This window comes from Sminthopsis crassicaudata, chromosome 1 (genome assembly GCF_048593235.1).
Source record: "Sminthopsis crassicaudata isolate SCR6 chromosome 1, ASM4859323v1, whole genome shotgun sequence".
NCBI lineage: Eukaryota > Metazoa > Chordata > Mammalia > Dasyuromorphia > Dasyuridae > Sminthopsis > Sminthopsis crassicaudata.
Window position 1 is genome coordinate 484,897,695 of NC_133617.1, and position 12,663 is coordinate 484,910,357.

Here is a 12,663-nt window from a genome sequence, read left to right on the forward strand (position 1 = left end):
AGCCTTTGATAGCCTTCTGAAGCAGGAACAGTCTAAACTGAGTGAAGCAAGGGTTTAATTATCAAGTTATCATTATGTTATTACTCTCTCTTAATTATCAAGATAAGGAAGCTGATTCGTGAGTGTCCAAAAGGGGAGGGAGACAAAGGCTGGAGGAAAGTAGATCATGCCTGATTTGGCTTAGTCCCAATGTAATTTAAATTCCTCTCCCTAGGCAGTCACATTCCAGTTATTTAAAACTTAAAATTCACCTACTTCAAAAAATTTTCTACGATTGATCAGAGCTTTCCTGCAGTGCTAATAACCCTCTCACAAACTCCATGAATTTATGTATATTTCTATCAATCAGTCAACAGACACCTAAGAGAAGCCAGACATTCTACTAGGTGATGGTGATAAAAAGGCAAAAATGAAAGTGTTCCTGCCCTCAGAGAATACTGTATCAGTGTGTATCAGTGAAAGCAACAGTACACATACACACACACACACACACACACACACACACACACACACACACACATACATACACAAAATGTATACAAGGTAAATACAAGGAAAGGCCTCACAGAACAGGTAGTACTTGAGAAAGCTTTAAAGAAAATTAGGGGTTCTAAGAAGCAGAGGAATAGTGAAGAATGTATCCTTGTTAAATTTTGATAACCTCCACGGAATTATACAATTATATATGCAAAACTACAATTTCTTCTTTGTCTGGGATGGCCTTTGCTAGATCTGTTTTTTGCTTTCCTTCTTAAAAGGTAGTTGGTGCTGAAAGGACAGCTCCTGAGAGTCTCAAAGCAAAAAGAAAAATGAAAATTTAAAATACACACACACACACACACACACCCCCCTACAAATACAATGTCTCTACTTAGGAAATAATACAAGAGGGGTAAATGGGTGTGGGTGTAGCCTTTTGGGGATTTTTAGATAGAACAAAGTTGAGTTGTAGCTTTATGCCCTTATAGAAATAAACTATATTTGTATTATCAATTGTATTTTTAACCAGTTGTTATGGTTATTATAAATGAATTAAGATGCTAATTTGTCTTCTAATGCCTTTTGCTTCTTTACAGGTACAGATTCCATAATATATCCTTCACACTTTGTCCAAGAGTGTCAAATATTTTATTATGAAAACAACAACAATAATACTTCAGTGCTTTTTCAGGGAACTGATATAGTGACAAGATGCTAAATTTGGAATCAAAGGATTTGGATTTCAATTCTAGTTTCTCTACTTGTTACTCTAATGTAATCTTGGATAAGTAATTTAATCTCTCTAAGATTTATTTCTCTCATATGTACAATGAGGAAGTTGACAATCAAGCATTATCATTAAGAAGGGAAGAAAGGATTCATGCACCCAAAAATATGTTAAGCAACACTTTTTTATAACAAAGAACAAAAAAATTGAGTGCCTTTAAATTGAAGAATGACTGAATACATTATAATACATGATGAAATAGTATTGTGCCATAAGTAGTGATGAATGTACTAGATTTAGAGAAGCTTGAAACTTGGAAAAGCTTGAACTGATGAAGAATAAATTGAAGAAAACCATGAAAACAATTTACACTGTTTCTACAATAATGTAAGGGGAAACAATTCTCAAATACTTCAGCACTTTGATCAAAGTAGTAAACAATCATGAGTTCATAATATGAATGAGGAAACATTCCTCTTATTGCTTGGTGGAAGCATGATAAAGTAGAGAAAAATGATGAAGAAAATACAATGAGATATGCATTTTCAGAAATGACCAATGTGTTAATTTGTTGATTTTTTTTCTGAACTTATTTATTACAAGAAACTGAAGCCTTTTTTTGAAATAAGGTAAGCAAGATGAGTTAATGAATGGTGACAGAGATACTAAAAAAAATTAGAAAGAAAAGGCTATCAACAAAACAATAAAAATTCATACAATAAAACCAAAATATGTTCAGAAGACACAAAATAGAATAATTTTGCTTGTACTTTTAAATCTTACAAATGTATTTTTATAATGAACTGTCCTTAACAAAAATTTATGTTGACTTGTAAAAGTCCTCTTTTTGTCCCTTTGTATATACTTAAATACTTTATTAATGACAGTTTATAATAAAAGAAAAAAATCAACAATGAGAGGATAGGACCATATTAATTCAAGATTCTTTCTAGCTCTAAAGCTATGATCCTATGGAAAAACTCCATTGGCACAGATCATATAATTCCTTTATGATTTAGCAAGTCTTGGAGAGTTACTGTGAGTGTAAGATTTGCCACCATGCATCTAATTTGGTGGTAAGGCTCTCTACTCCTTAAGGAAAGTCCTTGGACATTAGATATCATCAGACCCGTATATAAAGGTGCAGTTGACTGTCCATATGTAGTTTGTTTAGCACATATCTCCAGCCCAGATACCATGTTGTCTAGACTTTATTTACCTACTTGATTTTTTTATTGTGTGGAAAGGTAGATTGAACTCTTTTGGGTGATTATGGATCTTATTATTGAGCAAGATCTGAAATGTTCCAAAATTTGATAATGCTGTATACAAAATATTGTCTACATGGGAATATATAGAGGACCTCACCAACTATGAGGAATCTCTTTTCTAATTGAAATCTGCCCTAGATATCTTCCATGACAGTGGCAAACACTGTTGGTAAGCATATATGTCCCTGGCTTAGTCATTCATTTATATTAACAACCAGAGCAATGTCAAACAAAATTGTCTTAATTGTTATATTTATCAGGGAATCATATATTTAATGCATGCATTGGAGACAACTTAGAGGATATCCTTTAACACAGCATTCTGTTCTAGTGAATCAAATTATTTTCTAAAGTCATTAAAGAATAAACATAAGTTCTTATATATTCTGTACCTGTCAGTCAATTATATGATTGTGATTTACCATAGAATATTATTTGTGGAAGCCTGTTTGTTCCTCTTTCCTATTTTGATCAAAGGTGCCTGCTTATATTATGAAATAAAGTTGGGGCTTTCAGGACAAGAATCAAGAATTAAGAACCTAAAACTTAGGCTCTACAGTTCTTTGAACTCAAAAAATCAAACTCAAAGAATCAAAAGCCCAATAAAAATAATTTTCTCCATTCAAGATCTGAGAGTATTAGGTTTTTTTGAGAAAAAAGTCAATTATCCTTGGCACAACCTTCTACCTGGTTCCCAACAATTGTTCCCACTGATAGAATCTTCACCACCAAATATATTGGCTGGCATCATTTAAACTCATCAATGCCAAGTAGTAAGAAACTATTTAATATTACCTTATGCCCCTCTGGGAGCATGAACATGAAAAAAAAAAAAAACCCTGCTGGTCAATGTACTTAAGAGAAACCAAAAGCAAAATAAGTTCTTTTCTATGTCACTTTCACTTGGAATGGAGGATTAAAATTGGAGAATTTCCAATTACATCTGATTTTATAAGGGAGAAGAGAAATCCAGACATTTAGCTTCACTTGATTTATTTCTCCATAGTTGTTTATCACAAGGATGAAGACCTGATTTAGAACTTTGTCTGTATTTGGCAGAACATTGAAAGTGGGCAAATGGTACTCTGATTTTCATAAAGGGGAAAAAGATAAATTCTGGAAAATATAGACCTGTAAACTTGATATCAATATTTGGAAAATTCTGCTTTGGATGATTAAACAGATGCTTTGTGAGCACTGGATAACAAGGTGCCAGAATGGGTTCACTAGCATAAATTAAGGCAATCTAACTTCAAGTGCTTTTTTCTTTCTTTCTTTCTTTTTTAGAAGCACTAATAGGGGCAGCTAGTGGCGAAGTGGATAGAACACCAGCCCTGAATTCAGGAGGACCCAAGTTCAAATCTGGTCTCAGACACTTAACACTTCCTAGCTGTGTGACCTTGGGCAAGTCACTTAACCCCAGCCTGGGGGGGGGGGGGAACTTAATAGAAGCACTAATAGACTGGTAGATCAAGGGAATGCCCTTAGATATAGCATATTTTAATTTCAACAAGACACTTGATAAAACCATATCTATAAATCACTGGAGAAATGAGGAGTGGATTATAGTACAATTAGGTAAAGTTGGAACTATTTACACAACTAGCTATTCCAGCCAAGTCAACTTGCAGGGGGGTCTCATGGCATGATACAGAGCTTTGGGCATAATTTTTTTCTTATTCAACACATTCAAATATTCTGTTATATTCATATACCATATATTGAATTGACTTAAGACACAAGATAGTTTACAGTTTACTTAGTTTACAGAGGATATAGTAGAAAGAACTAGCTAATACAATGGAAGGGAGAACCAAGATTCAGAAAGATCTTGTCATGCTAGAATGATGAACTGAAACTAAGCAGATATAGAGGAAATATATTTAGTCATGCTTCCAGATATTAGAAGTAGGAAATTTATGGGGAGGCATTTTAAAGTACAATATAAATATGAAGTTCCAATAAGTAAACTTTTTAAAATAGTGATTACCTTGAAATGTGGGGAGTTTTCCATCAATGAAAATGTCCAGCTTTAGGCTGTATAATTACCTCTAGAGGATACTATAGAAGAGATTCCTATAAAGGGTGAAAGATTAGATCTCTCAGTTACATTCTAATACTATAGTGCAAGATTCAAAATCTGATTTTTTTATTTATGATATTTCTTCAAAGCTTCTCTATATTTATTCTCCTTTTTCTTTACATTTGAGCTTGTGGTGGCTAAAATACAGCCTTTATTCTTTATGTCATTTCATGGCAAAATTGAATCTAGTTGTTTTCGATATTAATAAGAGTGCCAGCTTAATCAGACATCCCTAACTCAGGAGTTGAGAATGTGATGCTATCATATTCTACAACTTAGGGAAGCATTCCTGCAATGGCTATTGGCTTCTATCCAATTCACTCAGTTCTTAGGCCTTTCATCATAACGTTTCTCTGATGTTTATGTCTAGGACTGGTTGACTCTTTCTTGATATTCTCTCAAGTCAGATTTCAAACGCAAGCAAACTTCAAAGATCTCTTTGAGGTTTTACATTTAAAGGGAAAAAAAGAAAAGTATCAAAGAAATTCAACACAATTTACTTTCCATAAAAAAGATAAGATTCTTCTATAAGTTTGCTATACAAATGATTTCTCATCATTATTTTTTTTAATTAAAATTTTCAATGAACAGCTATTTAATTTTATCTCTTCTTATCTCCCCTCTTCTAAAACAAAAAAGAAGTTTCATAATTTCCATCAGATGGGTAGCATTCTTTATCATAACTCTTTTGGCATCATGGTTAAATCACTGTTATGATGACAGTTCTTTCAATGATGTTTGTTTTATATTGTTGTTATTATTGTCTAAATTATTGACTGGTTGTGCTCATTTTAATTTGAATCAGTTTATACAAGCCTTCCCAGGATTTTATGAAAATTTTAAAAAATTTGTAATTTCTTGTGGCACAATAGTATTCTATTATATTCATATACCATACTTTGTTCAATCTTTTTTTCCAATTGATGGGCACATTCTTAGTTTCTAGTTCTATACAACATAAATAACCTACTATAAATAATGTTGCATGTTTAGATTTTTTCATCTTTCTTTGATATTTTGGGGGTATAGGTCTGGTAATGTCACTGAATCTAAGTATGCACAGTTTAGTAATTGATCTCTGTATTTTAACCCTTTTACAAGAAAAAAATATCTGGCCATAAATCAGAAGACTTGAATTCTATTTTTATTCCCATTGTGATTTGCTATATCAGCTGCAACAATTCACCTCAAGTTTTCTTAGTTTCTCTAATTGTAAATTTGGGATGAGATTTATATTTACTTCACAAAGTTGTCATAAGGGTCAGTTAAGACCTTTGGGTCTGTTGGGGAAAAGAATTTTCATAAAGTTTCCTAAAGATAGGTTAGCAAGTAAAATAGATTTTATTTCTCTCAGATTTAAAGTTTAACACATGAATCCCCTCCTTACATACCTTCTTGCTGTTGTGCTAGTCTGCCTCCTACCTAATATTCTGGATAAATCCACTTATCACTCACTGCTTATTCAATTACAGACAGCCTAATCTGCCCTGGAATTAGGCTCTGTGGTCTCATGAAGTCTAACATCCAAGTCTTTGTGGAAAGTGGGAGAACTGGGGCAGCTAGGTGGCGCAGTGGATAGAGCACCAGCCTTGAATTCAGGAGAACCCAAGTTCAAATCTGGTCTCAGACACTTAACACTTCCTAGCTGTGTGACCCTGGGCAAGTCACTTAACCCCACCCTCAGGGGGAAAAAAAAAAAAAAAAAAAGAAAGAAAGTGGGAGAACTGCCTGGAGAGTTTGGACTCCTTGAATTAAACTACTCTCCAAAATTACAGTTGAGGGAATAATAAATCAAGGTATCTACACATATGAGTCCATTCTGGGCATAAAGACTTTGATTGCCTTGTACTAGTTGTGTAACTTTATGTCACCTATTATAGCCCCTTTCTTGGGTCTCCCTTTGGGTTCCAATCTTATTGCTACTGAAATTACTTTCTCTTAAGTTTACAATGATCCCTTAATTATCAAATCTGTTAGCCTTTTCTTAGTTTTCTTCCTTTTTGATTTGTCAGAACTTAATAATGTTGTCCAACCTCTCTTTTTCTATGTACCGCCCTCTCTAGAGCTTTAGGATACTGTTGTTTGTCCTCCATTTTTTGAAGAGGGCCAATAACATCATGGGATGATATAGTGACTTGTCCATGAATTGGATTTAAGTGAAGCAGAGTTATGCATAGTTTTTAATCTCATTCTCTCTTCCAATCACTGAAGTCTAGTAGTATGATGAAAATCAAGATGGCCAGCAATAGCAGTGGATAACATTGGCTTCCTTGATACCTGACCAAGCTCTAAGCACTCCATGGTGCTCACTTTAGCTGCCTTTATGGACAGTGAAACAAATTTTTCTTTCCACCCATTCTATCAGGGAAAGTCTTCACATGCATAGAGGAGATATCCCCCTAACTCACCAATAGGTTTGAGGCTTGTTAGTTACTGTCAACTCTGTTTAGCCCACCTGCTGAAACAGTTATACTGGGGTGAGACTGCTATACATGATAAGGTTTTTTGAAGCCATAGATGAGAGTTGGGTGGCAGATGGACCCCAAAGGTGGATGAGCATCCCTGAAAAGGGCTTGACAAGCTAGTCCTCCACTGCTCTCTCCTTGTTTTATTTCCTTTTACATGTCTATTTCATCACTCATATCAGGCCTCCTAACTGTGGGTCTACTCTAATGCTCTGTTCTGGTAGCTCTTCTCTCTCTATACCACAATTTCTTAACCTTTTTATATCATGGACTTCCCTATTAATGTAGTGAAGCCTGTGAAACCCTTCTTAGAATAGTACTTTTAAATACATAAAATAAAATACACAGGCTTATAAGACAAAGGTATCCAATTACGTTCAAACACAGTTATCATGATATTGTTATAATTAAGTCCATAGGAGATGAACCAAATCACTTCCAAGAGAGCAGTAATGAACTGAACCAGCTACACCCAGCAAAAGAACTCTGGGAGATGACTATGAATCACTACATAGCAATCCCAATGCCTTTAATTTTGTCTGCCTGCATTTTGGATTTCCTTCACAGGCTAATTGTACACTATTTCAAAGTCCGATTCTTTTTGTACAGCAAAACAACTGTTTGGTCATGTATGCGTGTATTGTATTTAACTTATACTCTATCATATTTAACATGTATTGGTCAACCTGCCATCTGGGGGGCGGGGAAGGAGGGGAAAAATTAGAACAAAAGTTTGGCAATTGTCAATGTTGTAAAATTACCCGTGCATATATCTGGTAAATAAAAACTATTAAAATACTAATAAAAAAATTAAGTCCATAGAACTCAAGTTAAGAAATCCTGCTTTATACTATCTCATTTGGTAACCTCATTTTCTCCCAGGATTTAATGATCATCTCTATGCAGAAGACTTTTTTTTCCCCTGAAGCTGGGGTTAAGTAACTTGCCCAGGGTCACACAGCTAGGAAGTGTTAAGTTTCTGAGACCAGATTTGAACCAGATTTGGTCCTCCTGAATTCAGGGCTGGTGCTCTATCCACTGCACCACCTAGCTGCCCCCCATGCAGATGACTTTCAAACATTTTTAAAATTGTTTGCTATTTTTAAAAAAAAATTTAGCCCCAAGATGTAGTCTAAGGCTGTATCAATCTAGGATAAAGATTGACCATTCTCAAGACTCAGTCAACTGCCTTCAATTCAATCAAGCATCCACTCTGACTAATTTTTCTCTATCATTGAACTAAATAGTTGTTTGATTGAATAGACTATTTTTTCAAATATTGCACAGAAAAAAGCATCAGAGATTCTATAGTCTCCACCATTTCTCATCCTGGGGAGTATAGAAAACCCCACATTTCAACCTATAAATTTTTTGCAGAAAACCAAATTATAAGTTTGGGGCAGCATTGATTCTTCCTACTTTGTTGATTTTTCCTTTGAAATCTCTCTCAAAATTTGTTCATCATGAGCTTTACCACCCTTATCCATGCTCTTATGAACTCATTCCTGGGCTACTATACAATGGCTTCTAATTTTTGCCCACTTCAAATCATGCTGTAAAGGGATGAGTTAGAATATTTTATCAAAAAATGTTCAGTATAGCAAAAAAGATAGGGGATTGCTAGGGCAGATGCTATCATTATAACAGATGTTTTTGTTTGATGATTTCTCTATTTCACAAGGGAGATTTCATTGAGTAAGAGAGGGAGCCTCACAGAAATGAGAGTAATATAAAACTGAAAAGCATCAATTAAAAAAAAAAGAAGGGAAAAAAGAACATATAATGAACTGTATTGCTTAATAGATAAAATGGAAACTTTTCAGTTGGGTATTCAAGGCTTTTAATAATCAGGCTTCGCCTGATCTAGCCAAGCCTCCTTTTCCACTGCTCCTCAAATCAAATTGTCTTTTCTTTACTTTTTTTTTCAATTGGAACAGGGAAGCCAGATATGGAGGAACATTTTTTATCAATTCTTATTTTAAAATACAGTTAAAGAAATTTTTTTTTAATTGTTGCATTTTGGGGCAGCTAGGTGGCACAGTGGATTGAGCACCAGCCTTGAATTCAGGAGGACCCGAGTTCAAATCTGGTCTCAGACACTTAACACTTCCTAGCTGTGTGACCCTGGGCAAGTCACTTAACCCCAGCCTCAAAAAAAAAAAATGGTTGAATTTCATTAATAGAGGGAGCTTTTGTACTGGGAACTCCCTACATGAATGAAATCATAGGTACCAACCAAAAAGAAATGTGCAAGCCAATGTATTATTTATATTTCTTTTATCTTTCTGCTATGCCTAGCATAGTGTTGGGCAAATAAGAGATCCTTGATAAACCCTTATGTATTTGATCAGAAATAAAAGGTCACTAGCTTTTTTAACACTGACAATTGATAATCCTTCAATATCCTTTTAGGAGCTCAAGGGCTACTCGATTTGCATATCACCCACCAAATTTTTCTATTTGAAAGGGGGAAACTATTTACTTTCAGTCAAACTTAGGAAACCATAGATTTCTCAGCCACAAAAATATCTTTCTTATGGCCCTTGCCAGAAAGTTAGACCCTTTCTCTAACTCCAATGCAAAAGTCCCTAACGCTAAACTCTAAACTATTCCCTAAACATGCTTAACATAAAATTGAATTTTTCTCTAAAAAAAAAAAAAAGTTAAATGAATGATAGATCTAGAAAGTGCCTATAAATGAATTCAATTCACAGTAACTATCTACTGTATGTATGTAATCATAGTCAACACTCTGAATATAAAAAAAACCATAAAAGATAAAAATCCTCTAAATCAGAAGTCTTTGTCCACACAAAGCTTTTTAACCCCATAATTTTAACCTAAACAAACTGTTAGTAAAAAAAAAAAAAATGTTACATAGAAGTTTCCCCAAGTAGCTTCATAAATCTTCCAAAAAGAATTAGGAAGGGAAGTGTTTTGCCAAAATATATGTATATATGAAAGAAAGTTTATGTATGGTATCTAGTATGAATAATGAAAGACATGCTGCACTTGGAGTTACGAGTGTTTGCCTTCTGCTTCTGACACTAATTAGCTGTGTGATTATACGCCTCAGCTTCTCTATCTGAAAATTGAAGTGGTTAGATCAATAAGAGTTTGTATTAGCTCTAAATCTATGATTTTAAGAGCCTTCACACTCCATCTTTGTTACTTACAAATGGTGTGACCATAGTCAAATCATTTAAGTTCAGCGAGTTTCAATGTTCTCATGTGTAAAATAGGCAGAATAAAACTTTAATCTCTATGCCATAAGTTGTGAAAGTCAAAGATGATATCATAAATCAAGCATCTTATAAACTTTAGAGCCCTCCATAAATGTCAGGGATCAGCTCCTCATGCCCCTGTCTTTCAGCTAGCTAGTGCCTTGTTCTTCATATATATATATATATATATATATATATATATATATATATATATATATATTATTTACAAAGCATATGCATGGGTAATTTTTCTAATATTGACCCTTGCAAAACCTTTTGTTCCAAATTTTCCCCTCTTTCCCCCCACCTTCTCCCCTAGCTGGCAGTAGTCCAATACATGTTAAATATGATGAAATACATGTTAAATCCAATATATGTATACATATTTATACAGTTATCTTGCTGCACAGGAAAAATCAGATCAAGAAGGAAGGAAAAGAAAAACAGAAAGAAAACAAAATGCAAGCAAATAACAACAGTGTGAGTGAGAATGCTATGTTGTATTCCACATTCTGTTCCCACAATTCTCTCTCTGGGTATAGATGGCTCACTTCATCATTGAACAAGTGGAACTGGTTTGAATTCTCTCATTACTGAAGAGAATTATGTCCATCATAATTGATCATCATACAGTCTTGTTGTTGCCATGTATAATGATCTCCTGGTTCTGCTCATTCCACTTAGCATCAGTTCGTATAAGTCTCTCCAGGCCTCTCTGTATTCCTCCTGCTGGTTGTTTCTTACAGAACAATAATATTCCATAATATTCACATACCATAATTTATTCAGCCATTCCCTATATGATGGGCATCCACTCAATTTCCAGTTTTTGGCCACTACAAAGAGGGCTGCCACATTTTTGCACATGTGGGTCCTTTTCCCTCCTTTAAGATCTCTTTGGGATATAAGCTCAGTAGTAACACTGCTCGATCAAAGGGTATACACAGTTTGATAATTTTTTGAGCTTTGTTCTTTCAGCTAATAGAATGTGCACAAAACAATTCTGGATGGCATTATCCTTAAGGACTGTTAATAGCCCATTAGCAAATGTATTCTTCCTATCAGGCTAAATGGAGGAGAAAACTAAGGTAATGCAACCTTTTGAAATACATTTAGATTTCCATATAGACAATATGCTGCCTTTCCTATAACAAGGCATCTTTTCTTTGCCCCACAACCAATCAAAGAAAAGAATTCACAACAGATAAGACTAGAAAACCTTATATTGAGGTTACTCAAGTCAATGTTACATATTTTTTAAATGTCTACTCATATCAGGCACTGGAAAAACAAAAACAAAATGAGAAGCAATTCTTATAACTGTAGTACAGTGCAAAGAGAATCAGCTTTGATTTCTGGAGCATCTGTGCTCAAAGCTTATCTCTGTTATTTGCTACTTACGTGATCTTGCAAGTCACCTCACATCCTGGAGCCTTATATTTCTCATCTCTAAAACAAGAGAGCTGTCCCAGATAACCTTTGAGGCTATGCCAGTTATAGGAGTGTGATTCTCCAACTTAGTAATGGAGATATGACATGAATGTAAAATAGAAATGATAAAAGGTAGGTTGTAATTAGGAAAAACCAGACAATTTTCTTGGAAAAAAATTTGAGTAAAGAAAAACCACTTTTATCTGAGAGCATCAAGAAAGGATTCTTATAGGAAAGACCACCTGAGCTGGGTCTTGAAAAAAGAGAAAGATTTTGACAGGCAGAGATAAGAAGGGCATTGGAGTTACTGGTGATGATGATGGCCTGCATGAATGTGTGGAGACAAGAGCTGGAAGAACGAGGTTGAGGAGCAGTTTGAAATCCAGCTTGACTGACATCTGTGAGGAAGACTAGTGAAAAGGGAGTCTTATGACTCTGAGAAGCCACTACACACCTCTCAGATTGGCTAAAAAAATCAGGAAAAAATGATGAATGTTGGAGGGGATGCGAGAAAACTGGGACACTAATACGTTGTTGGTGGAGTTGTGAATGGATCCAACCATTCTGGAGAGCAAACTGGAACTATACTCAAAGAGTTATCAAACTGTGCATACCCTATGACCCAGCAGTGTTTCTACTGGGCTTGTATCCCAAAGAAATCTTAAAGGAGGGAAAGGGACCCACATGTGCAAAAATGTTTGTAGCAGCCCTTTTTGTAGTGGCTAGAAACTGGAAATTGAGTAAATACCCATCAGTTGGAGAATGGCTGAATTAAGTTGTGGTATATGAATGTTATGGACTATTATTCTTCTGTAACAAACAACCAGCAAGATGATTTCATAGGGACCTGGAGAGATTTATATGAACTGATGCTGAGTGAAGTGAGCAGAACCAGAAGATCATTATACATGGCAACAACAAGATTATACGATGATCAATTCTGATGGATGTGGCTCTTTTCAACAGTGAGGTGATTCAGGAC

At 34.8% G+C, this 12,663-nt stretch overlaps 1 protein-coding gene across 2 annotated transcripts in view; it reads right to left on the minus strand.

The window, feature by feature from the left end:
- The window catches only part of MMD2 (monocyte to macrophage differentiation associated 2), a 110,144-nt gene that overhangs the window by 89,177 nt on the left and 8,304 nt on the right, over nt 1-12,663 (minus strand). Inside the window, exon 2 of one of the 2 annotated variants that reach the window (XM_074281217.1) lies at nt 4,469-4,554. The exons of the other annotated variant lie outside the window; for it this stretch is intronic. The gene's annotated coding sequence lies outside the window, so the exon portion shown is untranslated. The remainder of the gene's footprint in view (nt 1-4,468; nt 4,555-12,663) is intronic. 2 annotated transcript variants of the gene reach the window in all.